Genomic DNA, 26,820 nt, shown 5'->3' with positions numbered 1-26,820 from the left:
ATTCAAATACAAGTATTCAAACATTACAATCCCATCACTCCACATTTTATATTCTCTAAAATGCTCAGTTTATAAAAGGAGACTGAAAAAAAAAAACAAAAAAGAAAAAAGTCAACTTACAAGAGGGGACTTTCAACAATGAGCTGGATGAGGCAACACAGCAACTCTTCTACGAGGTCTTCACACTCTGTTCCTGAAAAGAAGCATACCAAAGGTTTTCTGGATTTTCAAATACCAAAAGAAAGCAAAGATTTAAATACATAGATGCAGATGATCAATATTTTAATTAAGGAACAAACATTAGAAGAGCAATTCTACTTGTTTAAGGAGATGGCATTCTATTCTGAAACAGAAAGCACTTGAGATTATCACCAGAGAAAATGCTGATATTAAGCCCTTTATATATAAAACAAATAATAATTGAATAAATTAAATGAGAAGTTGGTATCGTAGGAAGTATGCTAATTTAAAGCATATCAATCCTTACTTTACAGCTTAACTAAATTCATATTAAGTTGTGTTATTACTAATAATTGAATGGATCACTAGTGACTTCTCACTGGTTCACAGTTCAAGTCTCCTCTCAAAATTCCCCGCACTTCCCATATTTTCCCATCTCTTTTTTAATCTCAAGTGAGGAATAAACAAAGACAGACAGAAGACACAGTTTCATTTGTCTAACATACACTGGACAATATTCTAAATCGTAATCTGTCAAATTAATGCAGCCTACAGTACACATCACTGCTGCTCTTAAGCAATTAAATCTACACACTGTTTTTCATGAATGCACATTTATTTATTGAAGAGGTTTTACACGTTTCTTTCAATTACAAGTAAGGATTCATGAATTTCCAAAGTGCATTTTAGGCGAGCAGAAATTATTCTCTACTCATACACAATGTGACAAAACGCACAAGATGATTAAAATATTTTTAAAAATGCAATTATTCTAAGCAATAGAAGTGGTGATATTTTACATTAGCACTGCAATTTTTAAAAGCAACTGTAACAAAAGAATTGCAAGACTTGCTGAGGAAAAAAGCTTATTAAACCATTTGAAGTTGTCATTTAATACTAAAAAAAAAAAAGAGATAAATTTCTTGGCTCATTAGGATTTTTTCTGCTTTCAAAATAAAATTATGAAGAGAAACTTACAATACAAAAGTGCAGAGGATTATAGTGCTGAATGGCCTAAGAGCAGGCAGAGTTTTTCTCTCTGCATTACCCAATAGGCATTACAGCACTGCAGCACAACAATTACCCAAATGCTTGTTTATTTTGTATTTTCCAATAAATACGTCCTGCAATAAACATGGCATTATAGCCAGGTTATGGCAGTGTTTCTCTGTTTAACCCAAGTTTGTTCTTAAATCCAGAACTCAATTTTAAGAAGCACACCAGAGGGAATATTCACAATAAAGCAAAAATTATTTCTTTCCACAATTGGTTTATTAAAAACACATTAAAAATTGTCACCTAGTGAACTGCACATTCTAAAGGAAATCAGTTTTTTATCACGGAAACAGTTTCCTTTATATAGAATCCCCCATGAGTAACACAATGTAGCTCCTGTTAGTAAAAATCAAGAACTGCTAGCGGTATTTAACCTTAGACAGAAATCACTGCCAATAATAAAACCCAGATAATGTATTCTAAAGTAACTTGATCATGACAGTTTTCTAGGGTTTTTTGAATCTAGAAAATGCTTATAGAGCAAGACTGCTACTAGTTCCCTAGGGACCTAATTGTTTCTCGACAATTGAGGAAAGGGACGAGGGGGGAGGAAAAAGGATGAAAAAAGTAAAGTGAGCACATTTTAAGAACATTGTCTCTTCCACCATGCTATATACACAAGTCATTTGAAGAGAGAATAATGTTATTTGAATATGGAAGAGGATTTTTTCCTCCACACTATATTCAAAATAAAGCAAGAAAATATTGGGTTAGCACAATCACATAGAATGGAAGACGTTAGTCTTTCCTGCTCTGTTCTCAAACTATTTTTCTTTTTTTTTTTTTTTAATAAAAGCTTAATTGCTGTAATTAATGTCATTCAGCTACAATAATTAATGTATCCTTTTCCCCATTGGGCCACATGCATTCTTGTTTAATTCTTGTCTTGCCAAGACAATGAGGCGGATGCATGCCAAACCTATAAGGTGAGAGAGCGCTATAAACATGGAACACTATGCATTTTCATAAACAATGTCTTTTTCAATAGCAGGATAAAGAAAATATACACAATACTCATTCACATACTTGGATCAAAGACACGTGTAAACCCTTGGGGAAAATAAGTAAAGGGTGAATCTGTCCAGATAAGATTAGAGCAGACTTGCATAAAGAGGAATTGTAGGTGCATCTTCTACAACTCTACTTCAGTGCAGAAGTAACTGCAAACACACAAAGTTTTTAAGATGTCCAGTTATGCTGAAGAACCATTTTTCATCTACTATATTTAAGTCCTCAAACATGTGGATTACTCTCATTGTGGGTTTTTCGGCTTGTTGGTGGACTCCATTGTTTGGGGGAAATGGAGACCTTTATTGTTCTTTTTCTTCTCATTATATATTTTTTCCTTGTTCACATGCCAAGCATGCATGTTTATGATTGGCTGTTGGCCCTGATCATCCTTACTTCTGATTGGTTATTGGTGCTCTCATCCAGTTTCTCCTTATCATTTCCACTTCCTCATTCTTACTCGATTACAGTTTCGTTTCTTTCCTTTGAGTACAGTTTTGTTTCCTGCACCTGTGATTGTCCTTTTCCTGACCTTATTTTACTGCTGTATCAACTAGGTTCATGTAGGCCTCTTGAATCTCCCACAATTCCCCCTTCTTTGTTTTAACAGCACAGCATATGCGCTTCTATCAAAAGCTCTTGTGAGGGCTTCCTGTAGACATCATAAAATACAAGGGAGAACACATTCCATGGTCAACAATAACATAATCCATCCTTATTCCTTCTTGTCCAATCAACAGTTCTGCCACACACAAGCTTAGCCAATAAAATTACTGATCACACATTATACATATTCATGATTGCTAAGCAAAACTAAGTTTCACTACCTTCTAGTAGTTTTCTACTACAGCATTCTTCTACTATTACAAACATAACAACTCCAGCAACCTTCTTATCTACAAGGCCAGTGACTAGTTTCTTTTTTGCAAGCCTCTGTTGAAACAAGCCATAAATTCTGCTAACAATGTCTTTTATCTTAAAGCTTCCCTTCTCATTCCATGGCTTTCTTCCAACAAGCAGGATTGTATCCCTCTCCCAAAGCTGGTGTGATTTCACTGACACCATACTGCCTCGAGAAATACCCACATCTCCCCCTTCTTTGTTTATGAAAAGAGGCTTGTTTCAACGCTTTAATAGATAAAGTTTGCACACATTTCAACACACATGGAATACAGATCAAAATACATATATAAAAGGAATGAATAAGCATCCTACATCTATTTGTAATAAGCTTTTTCTATCAATCCACCAAAAAAGACTTCTGAACATATCAAAACCAACACTTTGCTACAGTTTCTGCACTCTTTTTGCAAGTTTTGAATACTTTGGCGAATATATTCCGAACAATCAGACAGATTCATGCAGCAAAGTCCATCAAAATTCTGGCAACCATAACTTTGTACTACTAATAAAAATCTACTGTTACTCTATTCTGTTACCAACCCAACTACGCCGGAAACACCGCCGAGCAGGAGGGTGATTATCAGCAGGGTCAAAGCAGAGAAACAGGGCAGAAGCAGCACCTTCATGGCGTCCCCTGTTGTTCACATCGTGCGCTCTGGATCCCTTCTCCCTGCTCCGAGCCACCTCTATCTACATCCTCAGCAGATTCAGTAGAAGAGTACTGACTAGACATTGCTGCACGAGTGGCCAGCGCATGCAACAAGGCCTGTCAAATGTACTCTGCAGGCTAACAGTGGTTTTGTTTTGTAAAGTAGCGTAGCGTATAGAATCTACATCAGTTAGCAGCGTTGATAGTGCCGATGCAGTTGCATTTATTTGTTTAGCAAGCCAACAGCCCAATTTATTTGGTGTAGCTAACGCCTAGGCACTTGCCACATCAAGTGCAAAGATTGAAGCAGCAATAATTTCACTTGGTTTCCAAAACTCTATATTATCTTGGCAATCAGATTCAATGCTATGTGTACTTCGTTTAGGTCTTTTATGCTGTCTGGATTTTGATATGTGCTCGCGTGATTACACCATGCTGTATCGTTGCAATGTATAGGTCTTAAAGCATTTACAATCATTACCCCTCTAGTAACATTAGCTCCTGAATAGTTAAAAAAATAGACAGAAGTCCATCTTTACTGATCCCAAAAGTTCTATCTCTTGTGGTTCAGAGCCCAGCGTTCGTGGCTGCTGTTGTTTTACACAGAGTTGCCATCCTACCGTTATATGGCAGATTGACCAAGCATGTTCTGAAAGGCTTATTTTCAGATGATACAGACAGACAAATGGTGTCCTGTCCTGTGGCACCAGCCATAGTTACCCACACGTTTGTTCTTTCCGTGACTGATGTCCATGGAGCTGCCACACAGCTTGTTTAACAATCTGACGAATGCAAGGCAGCTTGGAGCGCTGTTCGTACCCATCGTGCAGTGATCTACTTGTTCACTGCTCCTGTAGAGACACAAGCATATCCTTTCCCCCACGTTATAAGGTGTGGGGTAACGTTAGAAGGGATGCACGTACGCTGGAGGGGCGGTCCGTGGCGACTCACACACTGGATGCGGATGAATCCATCAGTGCAGGGGTCAGGTGTGTCCATGTACATGGTGGGCACGGATAAGTCCATGAGTGCAGGGGGCAGGTGCGTCCACGTACGTGGTAGGCACGGATAAGTCCATGAGTGTAGGGGTAGGTGCGTGGCGGGCATGGATGGGTCCATGGGTGCAGGGGGGCGGGTGCGTTCGCGTGCGTAGCGGGTGTACGGGTATTTAACCCTGTGTTGCGCAGCATTAAATTGAAGGCTTGGCTTGACGGTATCCGTGTGATGCCCTGCTTTCCCCGGAGTGCGGCTCCGGTGCGTGCGGGGTAGGTTAGCTGGCATGAGAGCCGGCAAGTGGTGACCCCAACGTGATACAGGTCCGGACGGTTTTGAGCTGGGGCCGCGCGGCGGTCGTGCCTGCCTGCTGTTAAGATGGCATCCATCTCTGATACAGTGAAGGCATTAAAGGCGTTGGGTAAAGATGTGAATTGTCCGGTGCATAGGGCACCGTTGACGGAGTTTATCCTATGGATGCAGAAAAGGGGCTTGATTAACAAGCCGGGAGAGGTGATGGACGTGGTGCGGTTACAGGCGGCGGGGAAAGAGTTACTGGAAGAAGGGGGGGTCGGAACGAAGGGTGTGGCGACGCGGCTGGAGACGTTAGGTTCGGTGAAAAGACTGCTGGCTAAGGCTCGAGAGGCGCGAAGTGTGGGTTGCGGCTTTAATTGCAATCAAAGAAGGGTGGCCCTCAGAAGGGGAGGGGGATGAACGGGGTCGAGATGGCGCGGAGGGGACAGGGGGTGGCGCTCCGGTGGTCTGCCTCGTTTGGCCGGGAGCCTCTGATGGTGGTAGAGGGGCGATGGAATTTGGGTGTACTCCCCCGTGTATCACGCCTTCCTTGCCGGAGGAGCCTGACCCAAAAGAACAACCCCCCAAATACGAGGACACAGAAATGCCCTCTGTCTCTCCTTCTGCCCCATCGGCTCCACCGCTTGTAAATTCGCGGAGGGGCGATAGTGAGGCGGGAGCCAGTTTCGAGGTGGCGCCCGAGGAGTCGCGGGGCGCGGAGCGGGGTCCTAGTGCTTTCCCGGTGGGGAAAAGAGCCGCGGTCCCCGAGACCAAGGATAAAGCGGCGGGTGATAGAGCCGCGGTCCTCCAGACCAGAACGACGAGAAGCACTGCTTCAAAGGAACATAAATCAGTTTTAACGAGTCTAACAAAAATGTTAGAAGAACAGAACTGTGCTATTAATAACACTGACCTGAAGAACTTGTTGACTTGGGTGTCCGCTCACGTATCAAATGCAAACCTCTGTAATATCTATACAGTGGGCTCCGGGAACACCATAGGTATTAGACTGTGGGATTGTGTAACGCGGGGTGACCCTGCTGTTCAAAAGTTATTACCGGTGTGGCGTGTAATGTTTGAAGCCTTGAAGAATCACACACAGAAAGGAGATTCAACAGCACCCGTTACCCCGTCTGCTCCTTCGTCCATGGAAACAAAGACTAACAGCGAGCCGGAAAATCCCTTTGATCCAGGTCCCATAGATCCAGAAAAGGAGCCTTCGGTCTTTGGAGCTTCCTCGCTATAGAGGTGGCGTGTTTGTGTGTGTGTGTGTATAAGCATGAAGTAGATGGTATGGAATAAGGGATGAATACTATCTTGGTTTTAGCAGGGATGAAGTTAATTTTCCTCTTAGAAGCTTTGGATTTTGTATGTGAAAAATGTTGATAAAAATGCTCTGATGATAAGGGTTGTTGTTAATGAGACCAAGGACACTGTCTGGCTTTCCAAGTCTCGTTAATGAGCAGGTGCAGGAAGCTGAGCCAAAAAAAAAAAAAAAAAAAGTGAAAATAAGAATCTGGAAACAGGTAATTGGGAAGGACCATTTCCTCTTATAACGTGGGGAAAAGGATATGCTTGTGTCTTTACAGGAGAAATAAAAAAAAAAAGTGGATCCCTGCACAATGGGTACAACCAGCGCTCCAAGCTGCCTTGCGTTCATCGGACTGTTAACAAGCTGTATGGCAGTGCTATAGACATCAGTCACAGAAAGAACAAATGTCCTGCCAGACAACGGTAGGACGGCAACTTTGTGTAAAACAACAGTAGCTGGGAGTGCTGAGTGCTGAACTACAAGAGATGGAACTTTTGGGATCAGTAAAGATGGACTTCTGCCTATTTTCTTTAACTATTCAGGAGCTAATGTTACTAGAGGGGTAATGATTGTAAATGCTTTAAGACCTATACATTGCAACGATACAGCATGGTGTAATCACGCGAGCACATATCAAAATCCAGACAGCATAAAAGACCTAAACGAAGTACATATAGCCTTGAATCTGATTGCCAAGATAATACAGAGTTTTGGAAACCAGGTGAAATTATTGCTGCTTCAATCTTTGCACTTGATGCGGCAAGTGTCTAGGCATTAGCTACGCTAAATAAATTGGGCTTTTGGCTTGCTAAGTAAACACATGCAATTATATCAGTACTATTAACACTGTTAATTGATATAGGTTCTATACGCTATACTATTTTACAAAACAGAACCGCTGTTAGCCTGCAGAGCACATATTTGACAGACCTTGTTGCATGTGCTGGCCACACATGCAGCAACGTCTGGTCAGGCCTTGTTGTGTGCGCTGGCCACGCGTGCAGCAACGTCTAGTCAGTACTCTTCCACTGAATCTGCTGAGGGGATAAACAGAGGTGGCTCGGAGCGGGGGAGAGAGGATGGACCCAGAGCACACTTTATTAACAACAGGGGATGCCCTGAAGGTGCTGCGCCTGCCTCCTTTCTCTGCTCTGACCGAGCTGATAATCATCCTCTTGCTCGGCGGTGTCTTTGGCGTAGTCGGGTTGGTAACAGAACAGATCAGTAGTAGATTTTTTATTATTAGCACAAAATCATGGTTGTCAGGATTTTGATGGGCTTTGCTGCATGAATCTGTCTGATTATTCGGAATCTATTCACAAAAGTATTCAAAACTTGCAAAAAGGAGTACAAAAAACTGCAACAAAGTGATGATTTTGATATATTCAGAAATCTTTTGGTGGATTGATATAAGCTTATTACAAATAGCTGCAGGATGCTTATTCATTCTTTTTATATATGTATTTTGATCTGTATTCCGTGTGTGTTGAAATGTGTGCAAACTTTATCTATTAAAGCGTTGAAACAAGCCTCTTTTCATAAACAAAGAAGGGGGAGATGTGGTATTTCTCGAGCAAGTATGGTGTCAGTGAAATCACACCAGCTTTGGGAGAGGGATACAATCCTGCTTGTTGGAAGAAAGCCATGGAATGAGAAGGGAAGCTTTAAGATAAAAGACATTGTTAGCAGAATGTATGGTTTGTTTCAACAGAGGCTTGCAAAAACCTAGTCATTGACTTTGTAGATAAGAAGGTTGCTGGAGTTGTTATGTTTGTAATAGTAGAAGAATGCTGTAGTAGAAAACTACTAGAAGGTAGTGAAACTTAGTTTTGCTTAGCAATCATGAATATGTATAATGTGTGATCAGTAATTTTATTGGCTAAGCTTGTGTGTGGCAGAACTGTTGATTGGACAAGAATTAAATAAGGATGGATTATGTTACTCTTGAAAGAAGCCATTATTATAATTATAGTATTGTTGACCATGGAATGTGTTCTCCCTTGTATTTTATGATGTCTACAGGAAGCCCTCACAAGAGCTTTTGATAGAAGCGCATATGCTGTGCTGTTAAAACAAGAAGGGAGACTTGCTGGGGACGACGAGAAACAAGAAGCCATGGGAACAAGAAACAAGGGACTTTCAGAGAGAAGGAAAACAAGATAAAGGAGATCTGGTGGTGGTTGGGCGATCGGAGGGTATATAAGCACATAAGCTGTAACAATAAACGATTTTTGCTTAGCATGCAGCGAGGGTCTGTGACTACGTTTCCACAATACCTTTCTTTTTGCTGTAATCAAACTGATTTTGAAAGCATTCACATTATTCATGTTCAAAAAAAAGGACTAGAGAGCAGGAAGAGAACAGCTAGGTTATTCAAGCATCTTCCCTGTCATCTTTTGTCTTTTGTAATGCATGCTCCATTTCCTAGAGATGCACTTACTTTGGAACATTCTGCATAAATTCTTTGACTTTTATTGTATTCTTATATAAACTACTGCTCACTAATTAAATTTTAGCAGTTGCTCTTTCAATGCATCAGTTCTAACCATAGTACTGTTATCTTCCCTCACTAGATGCCTAAAAATTGCATTAATTCCACTCCCTGACTGCTGCTGGTTTATGAAACATATGTGAAAAGAAACACTAAATTGCAACATCACTGGTTCTACAGTAGTATGTGGTCAGCTTCACCCCAATTCTATTCTGTTCTGAAGAGGACCGTTACCACCTTTCAAACTGTATGAAAATGACTAAAGCTAAGGTAGGTCTACAGCATCACTTCTGAACAACTGTTTAAAAAAAAATGTCAAATTAAGTTTGTAAATAAATGACCGTCTTAAATTTAATACAACTCTTCAAAGAAAAAAATAAATAAAACAACTTAAACTCTGCTCTAGAAGAGGTCTATTTTGCTATAAGAACCTGTAACATGCCAACAGCTTGTCAACAAACATTTAGTTCTAACAGATGACAACAGTTAGTATGTTGTTAAATGCTCTCATCACATTTTGAGGGTGCTCTCTTTCATATGTATGACACAAAGGAAGAGGATTTACACCAAATCACTTCAGATCTCAAAATCAAGTCAATCAGTTACTATTGACTACACACTTTCAATCTGACAGGTTGTCCTGAACAGTAAACATGTTGTATGTAGCCTCACTGGTACTTCATTTCTAGTTTTAAAGCTGTTCAGGTTTTATTTAGTGAGGGGGGTCTACAGCAGCAGCTTCTGTAAGAAGTTGCTAGAAGTTGTTTCCCCTTTGTTCAGTGGACTCAGCCAGGCCTAGGGCGGACCCGCTGCTGGCCAAGGCCAAGCCAATTGGTAGCAGAATGTTCCCTGATAATGCCTCTGCGATAAAGTATTTAAGAAGGGAAAAAAAACAGAAAAAAAAAAAAAAAAAAAAGAGAAGATGTGAAGATGCTGAGCAGGGGCAGAGAGGGGAGGCACAAGCCTTGCAGGCCTCACCCTCTGGCCTCCTGCCAGGCAGCCATCTGGGCCCAACTCAGCCCGGCCCGGCTGCAAGTGGTGGAGAGGAGATGAGATGTGAAGAGAACCTGAAAGGGGTGTGCCTGCCTGTTGTGAAGAATTTCTTGTGAGAGGAACAGCTGCAGATGCCAAGGTCAGTTCAGAAGGAGGGGGAGGAGTAACGCTGCTCCTGGCCAGAATTCCCCTGCAGCCTGTGGTGATGATCATGGTGAGGCAGGCTGTCCCCCTGCAGCCCATGGAGGTCCGCAGAGGAGCAGAGATCCCCATTCCCTCTTCCCCCCGTGTGCTGCTCGAGGGGGAAGGAGGTAGAGGTAATGTTAAGCCTGGGAAGAGGGAGGGGTAGGGGGAGATTATCTTGTTCTCTTTCTCATAAACCTGCTTTTTTTTTTTTTAGCAATAAATGAATAATTTTCCCCAAGTCGAGTCTGTTTTGCCCGTAATGGTAACTTTAAGGATTTTCTCCCTGTCCTTATCTCAAACCTCGAGCCTTTTTTTTCTTATATCATCTCTCCCTATGCTCTCGAAGGGTGGGGGAAGTGAGAGAGAGAGACTGCATAGTCTGGTCCCAATCGGGGCTGAACTACGACAAAAGCAAAGTTTGGGATTCTTAGTCTAAACAAAACATAGAATCATAGAATTATTTAGGTTGGAAAAGACCCTTAAGATCATTGAGTCCAACCATCAACCTAATACTGCAAAGTCCACCACTAAACCATGTTCCTAAGCATCACGTTTAGAAGCATCAGAACTTTAGTTTCTTGTGGGATATTTGTTTCACTAGCACTAGTGTATACCTACCATATGAGCGTGGTGCTTTCTCTTCATAAGTAAAATGAAGTTGCAACTCCTCTTCTAACATTCAACTGATGAATACTTTCAGCGAACAGCAAATAATAAACAGTGCACTGTAAGCCTACCAAATAAAGAGGTGACTAGAAAAGAAGCAGAAACAAACAAGAATCAGTAACGCTTAACCTGCGAACATGCATCAAAAACCATGAGAAAATACAAGCCAGAGCAGACAAAAGGATTCCTACAGTCAAAGCAAGGAAAAGTGAAAGTGCTCAAGCAGGGAATCTTCAGTTGATGCTACAGCTAACAAAATGGAGATGTATTTAAAAGAAGCCTGATTTTCTTCCCCCAAGAGAATACAATCTTACTCCTAGCTACGTTTCTATTATTATTCACCACCACCACAATTGCCAGAAGTACCACTCTTTGAAGAGCTCACCAGATGGCTCAGCATGCTTCTAAAAGTTTCTAGATACTACAGGCTCAAGTCAATCAAACTTTTGAAAATTTCTTAGAGCTTTGATATCCATCCGCGGGTCCTGAGGGAACTGGCGGATGAAGTTGCCAAGTTGCTGGCCATTGTATTTGAGAAGTCGTGGCGGTCTGGTGAGGTCCCCGATGACTGGAAGAGAGGGAACATAACCCCCATTTTTAAAAAGGGGAACAAGGAGGACCCAGGCAACTACAGGCCGGTCAGCCTCACCTCTGTGCCTGGCAAGGTCATGGAGCAGATTCTCCTGGAAACCATGCTAAGGCACATGGAGAGCAAGGAGGTGGTTGGTGACAGCCAACATGGCTTCACCAAGGGCAGATCGTGCCTGACCAATTTGGTGGCCTTCTATGACGGGGTAACAGCATCAGTGGACAAGGGATGAGCAACAGATATCATCCACCTGGACTTGTGCAAGGCATTGGACACTGTCCTGCATGACATCCTTCTCTCTAAACTAGAGAGGCATGGGTTTGACGGATGAACCACTCGGTGGATAAGGAGTTGGCTGGATGGCCGCACTCAGAGAGTGGTGGTCAACGGCTCGATGTCCAAGTGGAGAATGGTCACAAGTGGTGTCCCTCAGGGGTCCGTGTTGGGCCCGGCCCTGTTCAACATCTTTGTCGGCAACATGGACAGTGGGATAGAGTGCACCCTCAGCAAGTTTGCCGATGACACCAAGCTGTGTGGTACCGTCGACACGCTGGAAGGGAGGGATGCTATCCAGAGGGACCTTGACAGGCTGGAGAGGTGGGCCCATGCCAACCTCATGAAGTTCAACCAGGCCAAGTGCAAGGTCCTGCATCTGGGTCAGGGCAATCCCAGGCACAAATACAGGCTGGGCAGAGAATGGATCGAGAGCAGCCCTGAGGAGAAGGACTTGGGAGTGCTGGTGGATGAGAAGCTCAACATGAGCAGGCAATGCGCCGTTGCGTCCCAGAAGGCCAACCGCATCCTGGGCTGCATCAAGAGAAGCGTGGCCAGCAGTTCGAGGGAGGTGATTCTCCCCCTCTACTCTGCCCTGGTGAGACCCCACCTGGAGTACTGTGTTTCGTTCTGGAGCCCCCAACACAAGAAGGACATGGACCAGTTGGAGAAGGTCCGGAGGAGGGCCACGAAGATGATAAAAGGGCTGGAGCACCTCTCCTATGAGGACAGGCTGAGAGAGTTGGGGCTGTTCAGCCTGGAGAAGAGGAGGCTCCAGGGAGACCTTATAGCGGTCTTACAGTGCCTCAAGGGGGCCTACAAGAAAGATGGGTGTCCTGGTTTCAGCAGGGATGGAGTTAATTTTCTTCTCAGTAGACGGTGTGTTTTGGATTTCGTGTGTGAAGAATGTTGATAAAAACATTCTGATGATACGAGTTGTTGTTAATGAAACTAAGGACGCTGTCTGGTATTTCAAGTCTCATTAAGGTCTTGTTAACGTGTAGATGCAGGAAGCTGGGCGAAAGACAGACAGAATAATTGATCCAAACTGGCCAAAGAGAGTATTCCATGCCATAAATGTCATGCTCAGTATATAAGTGGGGGTTGCCCATGGGAGGGGGCATTCTTGTCGGGCATTCTTGTTGGGTATCCGTTCGGGCACCCTTGGCATCCTTTTCTTCTCTCTTGCTTGCTGGCATCGTTCCCTCTACCTTGCTAGCTTGCTCTCCCCCCCTTTCCTTGCTGCTCGGTGTCGTTCCTGTGATTGCTGCTCAGGACGGGCTGCGTCAGTCATTTGGACATCGGGTGGTGAGAAATTGTACATTGTTCATTTTGTATATTTTGTATATATTAATATCCTTATATCCTGTTAGCTTTGTAGTTTTTAGTATTTTTAGTAAACTGTTTTTATCTCAACCCACGAGTTTGCCTTTCTTCCCAATTTCTCTCCCCCGTCCCACTGGGTAGGGGGAGGGTGAGTAAGAAACTGTGTGGTGATCTGGGCTAAACCACCACAATGGGGAGAGGCTGTTCAGTAGGGCCTGTTGTGATAGGACAAGGGGCAATGGTTTTAAAATAGGGGGAGGTAGATTTAGATTAGATATTAGGAAAAATTTTTTTACAATGAGGGTTGTAGAACACTGGTACAGGTTGCCCATAGAGGTGGTGGAAGCCCCATCCCTGGAAACGTTCAAGGCCAGGCTGGATGAGGCTCTGAGCAACCTGATCTAGTCGGGGATGTCCCTGCTCCTTGCAAGGGGAAAGAGTACTGACTAGGTGTTGCTGCATGCGTGGCCAGCACATGCAACAAGGCCTGTCAAATATGTGCTCTGCAGGCTAACAGCGGTTCTGTTTTGTAAAGTAGCATACTGTATAGGATCTACATCAGTTAACAGCATTGATAGTGCCGATGCAGTTGTATTTATTTGCTTAGCAAGCCAACAGTCCAATTTATTTAGCGTAGTTAACGCCTAGGCACTTGCCACACCAGGTGTAAAGACTGAAGCAGCAATAATTTTACTTAGTTTCCAAAACTCTGTATTATCTTGGCAACCAGATTCAATGCTATGTATGCTTTGTTTAGGTCTTTTATGCTGTCTGGATTCTGATATGTGCTCGCATGATTACGTCATGCTGTGTCGTTGCAATGTATAGATCTTAAAGCATTTACAATAATTACCCCTCTAGAAACATTAGCTCTTGAAGAGTTAAAAAAAATAGACAGAAGTCCATCTTTACTGATCCCAAAAAGTTCCATCTTTTGTAGTTTTAGCACTCAGCACCCGTGGTTGCTGCTGTTTTACACAGAGTTGCCGTCCTACCAGTATCTGGCAGGTCAACCAAACATGTTCTGAAAGGCTTACCCGCAGATGATACAGGCAGGGATCAACTTGTTTACTGCTCCTGTGAAGACATAAGCGTATCCCTTTCCCCCATGTTATAAGAGGGAACGGTCCTTCCACTTATACAAAGCTCGACTCAGACAGGAGTATCTGTTAACCATGTCAGGGGCGGGGGGTGGGGGCGCCTGGCGGCGGCCTGGCCTTGGGCATATAGGAGGAAAGAAAACTAAAACCCGAGGTTTAAGACAAGAATAGGGAGGTATCCTTAAAGCCACCGCTACAAGCAAAACAGACCATCACTAAAACCAAAGCAGGATAAGGAAAAAGGGAACAAGACAACCTCCTCCCACCCCTCCCTCTTCCCGGGCTTAACACCATCTCCACCTCCCTCCACTGCCCCCTGAGCGGGACAGGGATGGGGGGCGGGGGGGCGGGAAGAGGGAATGGGGGTTACAGACAGTTAATCACGTGCCGCTTTATTGATATCAACGGTTTAACTGCTGCACCTACAGCAGCAGCCATGACTGTAGCCTTTTCTTGTTCTAACATTCGCTCGGCAGCTTCCAGCAGTTGCCCTGTACTAGATCCTTTTGGCAGCACACTAAGGGCTCTCTTAGTTTTTTCATTAGCATTATTAAAGGCAAGCATATCTAAGAACTTTGCTTTCATGTCATCATCCAGATCAGGGTGAGCCATAACTGCAGTGTGCAACCCGTATGGTTCTGTGGGACCTTGCCTTACTGAAGTAAAGGCAGGTCCAGACTTTTCATCGTACACCCTAGCAAGCGCTCTATAAGCCAAATCTTGGCCCAGTTGTAACACTTCAGTAGCAAATTGCGCTTGCCAATCAGATTGTGTGTAGGGTCCCGCTCCCATCAGCATTTGAGTTTGCACCCCGAATAATGGATCACCCTGTTGTCGAGGTGTTGCAGCTGCCTTATCACAAGCAGTCTGCCAGTGCTGAAAGAACTGCAGCTGCTGTGATGGTAGCAAAAGCATCTGGACAATCATTCTAATATCATAAGGAGTTAACAACTGTGACAAAAAAATATGCTGCAACACAGACCGAGTATATGATGATTTTAGCCCATACTGAGTAACTGCACTTTTAGCTTCCTTCAATATTTTCCAGTCTAATGCTTGCCACACACTTCTCGCAGTATTATGGGTCACAACTGGAAATGCCACGGGCAAAGGCTCTCCTTCTATCAAAGCATCTCGAATCACCTCTTTCCTCTGCACTATCGGATTCAAATCCCCGGCCCCTCCCGCTGGCGTCCCTTGCAAAGGTGCAAAAAGACTGATCTCACCCGATGGTCCGTTCGGAACGAATAGGTTGGATGCTGGCAGGTCTCGATGTGGCACAGGCAAAGGAGTTGACAAGTTTCCCAGCGACGCTTCTAGGCGAACCTCTAGGGCTTCCAGCCTTTTTAGTGTCTCTTGCAGCTGTGCATCCTTCAAGCCGGATGAATGTTCATCCCCCTCTTCCTCATGCCGTGGTGGCAGGGAAGAAGGTGGTAACGGGGGATAAACCGGAGCTGTTGGCGCTGGCGAAAAGGCTCGTGACTCTGAGCCTGCACTGGCGCTGTGTGGCGGGGTGCCTGGCGGTGGTACATCTGATGGTGGTGAAAAGCCTTTGGCAGTTTTTCCCTCTGGTGCCCACATATCTATAGTTATAGGGGCTGTGGCTGCATTTCCTGGAGTCCTTGCTGGGGCTCGAACCCCCCCACCCTCAGCACAAGCCGGGGCGGCGGCAGGGCTCGTTAAACCCAAGAACAGCATGCTAGTAGCGGAGGTGGACCCGTGGGCTGGAGTTAAGGTCGCAAAAGCAGATGCGGCAAGTGAACGCTCGGCTTTCATGCTTATCAATGTTTCGTTAATTAGCCTCCACACGGTGGAGAGTTTGCTCGCCTCCTTTGATCCTTTACTTATTTCATCCCACAGCTCTTTTCCTATCTTTTCCCATGTCGGGAGTTCAAAAGCATCATCAACTGTGGGAATTAATTCCCTTTTCTTTGCCCACTGCAGCAAAGCTTCTAGGACGGCCGAGTCATAACTCAGTCCTCTCATAGAGAGCATATGTTGGAGGAGCTTAACCACTGCTGACTCCTCTTTGGTCAGCGTGGACCCCATCTCCTCCCCGGCCGCTCGCCTGGCCAAGACGAGATTCCCTCCGTACCTTTTGTACCTTTTTGCGCTATAGCGACTTCCCGAGTGCCGGGGCAGCACTCGCCTTCGACCGGCTTCCGCCCCCTCTTTTCTTCTTTCCTTCTTCGGTTCCGTCGGGATGTCCAACACCGATCTGAGGGTCCCTGTACCCTCTCTCCGACGGTCCCTGTTCGGGCGCCACCTGCTGACACGGAAGTCACGGACACTGCTGACGACCAATATGATCAAGCAAATGCCAATTTATTGTTGATACATCCCGGTTAATATAGCCCTTCTAATTCCGTATCATATGCAAGCTCTCTACTAATTGGTTAACTATATCATGCACGCGCTCCTAGCTAAAATATGATTCATTAAGTCTCTTTGTTCACGCACACGGCTCTCTCCACCTGCACCCTGCTTCACATTCAGCCCCCCCAGTCACGTATGCCAGCTGTTTTCCTTCTTCTCAAGGTTGCTTCATTTACTTTCTCACAGGAAGCTTCATTACTTTCTCACAGGCGGCCTCATTATTTTCTCACAGGTGGCTTCAGTACTTTCTCACAAGTGGCTTCAGTGATGTCCTTGAGGCCTGCTGCTCACAAACATAACAATTCCATTCGGTCTGGATTGTTCACTAAGTGCTCCTGGTACTCCAGGTATCCAACACCTGTTGTTCGCAGAGTGTGCTCTGGGTCCTTTCTCTCTCCCTCTGCTCTGAGCCACCTCTGTTTATACCCTCAGCAGATTCACTGGAAGAGTACTGACCAGGTGTTGATGCACATGTGGCCAGCGCATACAGCAAGGCCTGCCAAGTACGTGCCCTGCTGGCTAACAGCAGTTCCCGGATAGCAGCAACATACTGCTCAATAACAACCCTCCTAGCTCCCCTCTCTGAGATAACAACCCTCCTAGCTCCCCTCTCCAAGGTTGCGTTCTCACAGCTGTGTGCAGCTTGTAATTTCCTACAGTGGCCCTACACAGACCATCACTGAGATCCCTCACACAACCTTCCAGTCATTTCAACTTCTACAAAACAGTAACGATGGAAGTTCCTAAAAGTTTGATATATAAATACACTATCTATACTACTTTAATCTTACTAGTGGAACACATACAAGTAGAGTTACGTATACTAAAGACATGGATGTGCACATGAAAGCCATTTCTTAATTTTTCTGACAAAGAACATAGAAAAGAGATGCCACACTTTCTCACCTAAAGACCTGCAGACTAAGACTGCAGCTTCTTCCAAGAGCTTTAAGTCAGCACTAGGGGAGGGGGAAAAGAAAATAAAAATGGTTACACAAGCAACTGGGTTCCTGCAGGATCATAGAATCATAGAACGGTTAGGGTTGGAAGGGACCTTCAAAGGTCATCTAGTCCAACCCCCCTGCAAGGAGCAGGGACATCTCCGACCAGATCAGGTTGCTCAGAGCCCCGTCCAACCTGGCCTTGAATGTTTCCAGGGATGGGGCATCCACCCCCTTTCTGGGCAACTTGTACCAGTGCTCTACAACCCTCAGTGCAAAAAATTTTTTCCTAATATCCAATCTAAATCTACCTCCCCCTATTTTAAAACCATTGCCCCTTGTCCTATCACAACAGGCCCTGCTGAACAGTCTCTCCCCGTCTTTCCTGTAGGCCCCCTTGAGGTACTGGAAGACCGCTATAAGGTCTCCCTGGAGCCTCCTCTTCTCCAGGCTGAACAGCCCCAACTCTCTCAGCCTGGCCTCATAGGAAAGGTACTCCAGCCCTCTTATCATCTTCATGGCCCTCCTCTGGACCTTCTCCAACTGGTCCATGTCCTTCTTGTGTTGGGGGCTCCAGAACTGGCAGAGTAGAGGGGGAGAATCACCTCCCTCGAACTGCTGGCCACACTCCTCTTGATGCAGCCCAGGATGCGGTTGGCCTTCTGGGCCGCAAGGGCGCATTGCCTGCTCATGTTGAGCTTCTCATCCACCAGCACTCCCAAGTCCCTCTCCTCAGGGCTGGTCTCAATCCATTCTCCACCCAGCCTATATTTGTGCCTGGGATTGCCCTGACCCAGATGCAGGACCTTGCACTTGGCCTGGTTGAACTTCATGAGGTTGGCACGGGCCCACCTCTCCAGCCTGTCCAGGTCCCTCTGGATGGCATCCCTCCCTTCCAGCATGTCGACGGCACCACACAGCTTGGTGTCATCGGTGACCTTGCTGAGGGTGCACTCTATCCCACTGTCCATGTCACTGACAAAGATGTTGAACAGGGCCGGGCCCAACACGGACCCCTGAGGGATGCCACTCGTCACCAGTCTCCACATGGACATTGAGCCATTGACCACCACTCTCTGAGTGCGGCCATCCAGCCAACTCCTTATCCACCGAGTGGTCCATCCATCAAACCCATGCCTCTCTAGTTTAGAGAGAAGGATGTCGTGCGGGACAGTGTCAAATGCCTTGCACAAGTCCAGGTAGATAACATCAGTTGCTCGTCCCTTGTCCACTGATGCTGTCACTCCGTCATAGAAGGCCACCAAATTGGTCAGGCACGATCTGCCCTTGGTGAAGCCATGTTGGCTGTCACCAACCACCTCCTTGCTCTCCATGTGCCTTAGCATGGTTTCCAGGAGAATCTGCTCCATGACCTTGCCAGGCACAGAGGTGAGGCTGACCGGCCTGTAGTTGCCCGGGTCTTCCTTGTTCCCCTTTTTAAAAATGGGGGTTATGTTCCCTCTCTTCCAGTCATCAAGGACCTCACCAGACCACCACGATTTCTCAAATACCATGGCCAGCGGCTTGGCAACTTCATCCGCCAGTTCCCTCAGATGCACTTCATCAGGTCCCATGGACTTGTGCACCTTCAGGTTCCTCAGATGTTCCCGAACCTGCTCTTCCAGTACAGTGGGCGGTTCTTCATTCTCCCAGTCCCTGCTTGTGCCTTCCACAGCTTGGGTGGAGAGACAAGAGCTCTTATCAATGAAGACTGAGGAAAAAAGTAATTGAGAACCTCAGCCTTCTCTGTGTCCCGGGTAACCAGGACACCTGTTTCCTTCTGGAGGGGGCCTACATCCTCCCTAAACCTCCTTTTGTCCCCTACATACCTATAGAAGGCTTGCTTGTTCTTTTTTACATCCCTGGACAGATTCAATTCTGTCAGGGCTTTAGCCTGCCTTACCTGATCCCTGGCCACTCGCACAGCCTCTTTGTAGTCCTCCCAGGCTACCTGTCCCCACTTCCACCCTCTATAGGCTTTCTTCTTTACTTTCAGTTGGTCCAGGAGCTTCTTGCTCATCCACGTGGGCCTCCTGGCCTTTTTGCCTGACTTGTTCTTCATCGGGATGCACCTCTGCTGAGCTTGGAGGAGGTGATCCTTGAATATGGACCAACTTTCCTGGGCTCCTCTTCCCTCCAGGGCCACATCCAATGGCACTTTGCCCATCAGATACCTGAAGAGGCCCAAGTCTGCCCTCCTGAAGTCCAGGGCAGAGAGCTTCCTTCATAGTTTCCTCGCTGCCCCGTGGATCTTGAACTCCACCGTGTCATGGTCACGGCAGCCAAGGCTGTCCTTTAGTTTCACATCCCCCACCAGTCCCTCCCTGTTGGTGAGAACAAGGTCGAGCATGGCACCCCTCCTCATTGGCTCCTCTGTTGCCTGCAGGAGGAAGTTGTCTTCCACGCATTCCAGGAACCTCCTGGACTGCCTGTGCCCTGCCGTGTTGTCTCTCCAACAGATGTCAGGGTGGTTGAAGTCCCCCATGAGGACCAGGGCCTGTGACTGTGAGGCTGCTCCTATCTGATTGTAGAGGGCCTTGTCCGCTCTGTCCTCCTGGCCAGGTGGCCTGTAGCAAACCGCCACTGTAATGTCCCCTGTCCCTGCCCTCCCTTTAATCCTGACCCATAAGCTCTCTGTCAGCTCCTCCTCCATCCCCAGGTGGAGCTCCATGCACTCCAGCTGGTTGCTGACATAGAGGGCAACACCCCCTCCTCTTCTCCCCTTCCTGTCCTTCCTAAAAAGCCTATACCCCTCCATGCCGATACTCCAGTCATACGAATCATCCCACCGTGTCTCCATGACGCCAACAAGGTCATAGCCCTGCTTGTGTGCACGCATCTCCAGCTCTTCCTGTTTATTCCCCATGCTGCGTGCATTGGTATAGAGACACTTGAGCTGGGGCCCTGACAGAGCCGACTTGCTGGCTGGAGCAACAGGAGTTCTTTTGGTCCACGGTTTAAGTTCTCTCACACTTACCTGAGATCCTTCCCTGGCTTTTGGGCACTTGATGCTGGCATGCTGACAGCGGTGGGCTGGACTGTGCTCCCCCTCCCCCAGCAACACTAGTTTAAAGCCCTCCTGACAAGCCTGGCAAGCCTTTGGCCAAGGACACTCTTCCCCTTGTCAGTTAAGTGTACACCGTCTGCCCCTAGTAGACCAGGCTTCTCAAAGCAAGCCCCGCAGTCGAAGTAGCCAAAGCCCTGGCTGTAGTACCACTCCTTGAGCCATGAGTTGACCTGCCAGATTCATCTGGCCCTTTCAGGCCCCTGCCCTTTGACCAGGAGGATTGATGAGAAGACCACCTGTGCCCCAGAGTCCTTGACTGATATACCCAGGGCCCTGAAATCCCTTTTGATGTTTCTCAGGCTGCTGCTGGCTGTGTCGCTGGCACCCACATGAAACACCAGCAGTGGATAGTAGTCCATGAGCCGTATGAGGTTTGTTATTCTCTTGGTGACATCCTGTTGACGCGGAAGTAACGGACACTGCTGACGACCAATATGATCAAGCAAATGCCAATTTATTGTTGATACATCCCGGTTAATATAGCCCTTCTAATTCCGTATCATGCGCAAGCTCTCTACTAATGACATGTCTCTACTTGACAGGCTGAGAGAGTTGGGGCTGTTCAGCCTGGAGAAGAGGAGGCTCCAGGGAGGCCTGATAGCGGTCTTCCAGTACCTCAAGGGGGCCTACAAGAAAGATGGGGAAAGGCTGTTCAGTAGGGCCTATTGCGATAGGACGAGAGGTAATGGTTTTAAAATAGAGGGGGGTAGATTTAGATTAGAAATTAGGAAAAAAATTTTTACGATGCGAGTTATAGAACACTGGAACAGGTTGCCCAGAAAGGTCGTGGAGGCCCCATCTCTGGAAACGTACAAGGCCAGGCTGGATGAGGCTCTGAGCAACCTGACCTAGTCAGGGATGTCCCTGCTCCTTGCAGGGGGGTTGGACTAGATGACCTTTGAAGGTCCCTTCCAACCCTAACCATTCTATGATTCTATGATTCTATAATTGGTTAACTATATCATGCACACGCTCCTAGCTAAAATATGATTCGTTAAGTCTATGTTCACACGCACGGCTCTCTCCACCTGCACCCTGCTTCATGTTCAGCCCCCAGTCACGTATGCCAGCTGTTTTCCTTCTTCTCAAGGTTGCTTCATTTACTTTCTCACAGGAAGCTTCATTACTTTCTCACAGGAAGCTTCATTACTTTCTCACAGGAAGCTTCATTACTTTCTCACAGGAAGCCTCATTACTTTCTCACAGGAAGCCTCATTACTTTCTCACAGGCAGCCTCATTACTTTCTCACAGGCAGCCTCATTACTTTCTCACAGGCAGCCTCATTACTTTCTCACAGGCAGCCTCATTACTTTCTCACAAGCGGCTTCAGTGATGTCCTGGAGGCCTGCTGCTCACAAACATAACAATTCCATTCGGTCTGGATTGTTCACTAAGTGCCCCTGGTACTCCAGGTATCCAACAAATCCCCCTTTTTGTTTTGAACAATCCAGACCCACTTTCATCATACATTCCATAGCTTTCACAAAGCTATTTTAAAATATACCCCGAAATCATCAATGTCAACAGCAAACCCGTCAATAATACCAACCCATAAACTATCAAATCTTTTAGCCAGGCCTGTGACCCCCAAGGATTTCAACCAGTCTGTTAACCTGCTTTCCACTTGTATTGCATGCATGTTGCATCATAACTCTGCCAACTGATATTGTATCGACTTAGAGTGATCAGAAACATTCATGCAACACATACCTTCAAAATCCTCACATCCATGTCCATGCGCTAAGAACAAAAAATCAATGGCTGCTAGATTCTGCAAAAATATCATGACGCATGCTATCCATGTCTTCGAATAATCCTGATAACATGCTAGAGGTTAAATTCATTTGCTTTTGTGCCCAACAAGCTAATTTATTTAAGTTAGCTAAAGTTTTTGCAGTTGCTGCCCAAGGAACAAATAAAGATAATGCTATCCGCTCAGCTGTACCCAACAGGGTTAAATTGCCATCACAATGGGGAGTCAATACTTTTAGCGATCTTCTTGCTCGAGTATGATACCGTAATGTTCTCATAGGTGGAGCAAACATTATCAATTTTCCAAAATAACATGGTCCTCCTATAGCCCTTTTTGGTACTCCTGACCTTATTTTACTACAATATCAACTACTGAATCTCCCTTTTTTTTTTTTTTATGAGCCAGATTGTCTGTATTGAGTGGTCAATCATTTTTTGCAAGCATGGTATGTTATGCCTAGTATGATGCCTATTATCACAATTCCAAATTTAACCAATTTTAATTTTAAGGACAGCAACCACCCAGTTATGCCACACACAAGCTTAATTAATAAAGTTACTGATCACACGTTATACATATTCATGATTATGAAGCAAAGCTAAGTTTCACTACCTTCTAGTAATTTCTACTATAACATTCTTCTACTATTACAGATATAACAACTCCAGTAACTTTCTTATCTATAAGAGCAATGACTAGTTTTCTGCAGGCCTCTGTTGAAACAAGCCATAAATTCTGCTAACAATATTTTGGATCTTAAAGCTTCCCTTCTCATTCCATGGCTTTCTTCCTGAGAGCATGATTGCATTCCTCCCCCAAGGTCGGTGTGCTTTCACTGATACCATACTGGCTCAGCGAAATACCACATCTCCCCCTTCTTTGTTTATGAGAAGAGGCTTGTTTCAACGCTTTATCTATTAAAGTCTGCACACATTTTAAGACACAGAATATAGATCAAAATACATATATAAAAGGAATGAATAAGCATCCTACAGCTATTAGTAACAAGCTTATGTCAAGTCACCAAAAGATTTCTGAATATATCAAAATCATCACTTTTGTTGCTGTTTTTGTACTCCTTTTTGCAAGTTTTGAATACTTTTGTGAATAGATTCCAAATGATCAGACAGATTCATGCAGCAAAGCCCATCAAAATCCTGACAATCATGATTTTGTGCTAATAATAAAAAAAATCTATTGCTGACGTATTCTGTTACTAACCCAACTACACCAAAGACACCGCTGAGCAAGAGGATGATTATCAGCAGTGTCAGAGCAGAGAAGGGAGACAGGCGCAGCACCTTCAGGGTGTCCCCTGTTGTTAATAACATGTGCTCTGGGTCCTCTCCCCCTCCCTGCCCCGAGTCACCCCCGTTTTATCCTTAGCAGATTCAGTGAAAAAGTAGCCACTAGACGTTGCTGCACGCGTGGGCAACGCATACAACAAGGCCTGACCAGACATTGCTGCATGTGTGGCCAGCACATGCAACAAGGCCTGTCAAAATATGTGCTCTGCAGGCTAACAGCAGTTCTGTTTTGTAAAGTAGCATAGTATATAGAATCTACATCAATTAACAGCGTTAATAGTGCCGATGCAGTTGTATTTATTTGCTTAGCAAGCCAACAGTCCAATTTATTTAGTGTAGTTAACGCCTAGGCACTTGCCACACCAGGTGTAAAGACTGAAGCAGCAGTAATTTTACTTAGTTTCCAAAACTCTGTATTATCTTGGCAACCAGATTCAATGCTATGTATGCTTCGTTTAGGTCTTTTATGCTGTCTGGATTTTGATATGTGCTCGCATGATTACGTCATGCTGTGTCGTTGCAATGTATAGATCTTAAAGCATTTACAATCATTACCCCTCTAGAAACATTAGCTCTTGAATAGTTAAAAAAAATAGGCAGAAGTCCATCTTTACTGATCCCAAAAAGTTCCATCTTGTGTAGTTTTAGCACTCAGCACTCGTGTTTGCTATTGTTTTACACAGAGTTGCCGTCCTACCGGTATCTGGCAGGTCAACCAAACATGTTCTGAAATACCCGCAGATGATACAGACAGGGATCCACTTGTTTACTGCTCCTGTGAAGACATAAGCGTATCCCTTCCCCAATGTTATAAGAGGGAACGGTCCTTCCACTTATACAAAGCTCGACTCAGACAGGAGTATCTGTTAGCCATGTCAGGGGCGGGGGGGTGGGGGCGCCTGGCGGCGGCTGTGGCCCCAGGCACATAGGAGGAAAGAAAACTAAAACCCGAGGTTTAAGACAAAAATAGGGAGGGATCCTTAAAGCCACCGCTACAAGCAAAACAGACCATCACTAAAACCAAAGCAGGATAAGGAAAAAAGGAACAAGACAACCTCCCCCACCCCTACCTCTTCCCAGGCTTAACACCATCTCTACCTCCCTCCACTGCCCCCTGAGCGGGACAGGGATGGGGGGCGGGAAGAGGGAATGGGGGTTACAGACAGTTAATCACGCACTGCTTTATTGATATCAACGGTTTAACTGCTGCACTTACAGCAGCAGCCATGACTGTAGCCTTTTCTTGTTCTAACATTCGCTCGGCAGCTTCCAGCAGTTGCCCTGTACTAGATCCTTTCGGCAGCACACTAAGGGCTCTCTTAGTTTTTTGGGGTTTTTTTTTTTTTTCTCATTAGCATTATTAAAGGCAAGCATATCTAAGAACTTTGCTTTCATGTCATCATCCAGATCAGGGTGAGCCATAACTGCAGTGTGCAACCGATCAATAAATTTCCTATATGGTTCTGTGGGACCTTGTCTTATTGATGTAAAGGCAGGTCCGGACTTTTCATCGTGCACTCCAGCAAGCGCTCTATAAGCCAAATCTTGGCCCAGTTGTAATACTTTGGTAGCAAATTGCGCCTGGCAATCAGATCGTGTGTAGGGTCCTGCTCCCATCAGCATTTGAGTTTGCACCCCGAATAATGGATCACCCTGTTGTCGAGGCGTTGCAGCTGCCCTATCACAAGCAGTCTGCCAGTACTGAAAAAACTGCAGCTGCTGTGACGGTAGCAAAAGCATCTGGACAATCATTCTAATATCATAAGGAGTTAACAACTGTGACAAAAAAATATGCTGCAACACAGATTGAGTATATGATGATTTTAGCCCATACTGAGTAACTGCACTTTTAGCTTCCTTCAATATTTTCCAGTCTAATGTTTTCAACACACTTTTCCCAGTATTATCAGTCACAACTGGAAATGCCATGGGAAAAGGCTCTCCTTCTATCACGACATCTCAAATCACCTCTTTCCACTGCACTATCGGATTCAAATCCCCGGCCCCTCCCGCCGGCATCCCTTGCAAAGGTGCAAAACGACTGATCTCACCCGATGGTCCGTTCGGAACGAATAGATTGGACGCTGGCAGGTCTCGATGTGGCACAGGCGAAGGAGTTGACAAGTTTCCCAGCGACGCTTCTAGGCGAACCTCTAGGGCTTCCAGCCTTTTTAGTGTCTCTTGCAGCTGTGCATCCTTCAAGCCGGATGAGTGTTCATCCCCCTCTTCCTCACGCCATAGTGGCAGGGAAGAAGGTGGTAACGGGGGATAAACCGGAGCTGTTGGCGCTGGCGAAAAGGCTCGTGACTCTGAGCCTGCACTGGCGCAGCGTGGCGGGGTGCCTGGCGGTGGTACATCTGATGGTGGTGAAAAGCCTTTGGCAGTTTTTCCCTCTGGTGCCCACATATCTATAGTTATAGGGGCTGTGGCTGCATTTCCTGGAGTCCTTGCTGGGGCTCGAACCCCCCCCCACCCTCAGCACGAGCCGGGGCGGCGGCAGGGCTCGTTAAACCCGAGAACAGCATGCTAGTAGCGGAGGTGAACCCGTCGGCTGGAGTTAAGGCCGCAAAAGCAGATGTGGCAACTGAATGCTTGGCTTTCATGCTTATCAATGTTTCGTTAATTAGCCTCCACACGGTGGAGAGTTTGCTCGCCTCCTTTGATCCTTTACTTATTTCATCCCACAGCTCTTTTCCTATCTTTTCCCATGTCGGGAGTTCAAAAGCATCATCAACTGTGGAAATTAATTCCCTTTTCTTTGCCCACTGCAGCAAAGCTTCTAGGACGGCCGAGTCATAACTCAGTCCTCTCATAGAGAGCATATGTTGGAGGAGCTTAACCACTGCTGACTCCTCTTTGGTCAGTGTGGACCCCATCTCCTCCCCGGCCGCTCGCCTGGCCAAGACGAGATTCCCTCCGTACCTTTTATACCTTTTTGCGCTATAGCGACTTCCCGAGTGCCGGGGCAGCACTCGCCTTCGACCGGCTTCCGCCCCCTCTTTTCTTCTTTCCTTCTTCGGTTCCGTCGGGATGTCCAACACCGATCTGAGGGTCCCTGTACCCTCTCTCCGACGGTCCCTGTTCGGGCGCCACCTGCTGACACGGAAGTCACGGACACTGCTGACGACCAATATGATCAAGCAAATGCCAATTTATTGTTGATACATCCCGGTTAATATAGCCCTTCTAATTCCGTATCATATGCAAGCTCTCTACTAATTGGTTAACTATATCATGCACGCGCTCCTAGCTAAAATATGATTCATTAAGTCTCTTTGTTCACGCACACGGCTCTCTCCACCTGCACCCTGCTTCACATTCAGCCCCCCCAGTCACGTATGCCAGCTGTTTTCCTT

At 45.8% G+C, this 26,820-nt stretch overlaps 1 pseudogene; it reads right to left on the bottom strand.

Annotated features, from left to right (window-relative positions):
- Positions 1 to 26,820, bottom strand: part of LOC147596765 (dymeclin-like) — a 152,398-nt pseudogene that overhangs the window by 84,012 nt on the left and 41,566 nt on the right.

Source organism: Chlamydotis macqueenii, chromosome W (genome assembly GCF_036417535.1).
Source record: "Chlamydotis macqueenii isolate bChlMac1 chromosome W, bChlMac1.mat, whole genome shotgun sequence".
Lineage (NCBI taxonomy): Eukaryota > Metazoa > Chordata > Aves > Otidiformes > Otididae > Chlamydotis > Chlamydotis macqueenii.
The sequence above is the reverse complement of the archived record's forward strand: the minus strand, read 5'-3'. Positions and strand labels throughout refer to the sequence as shown.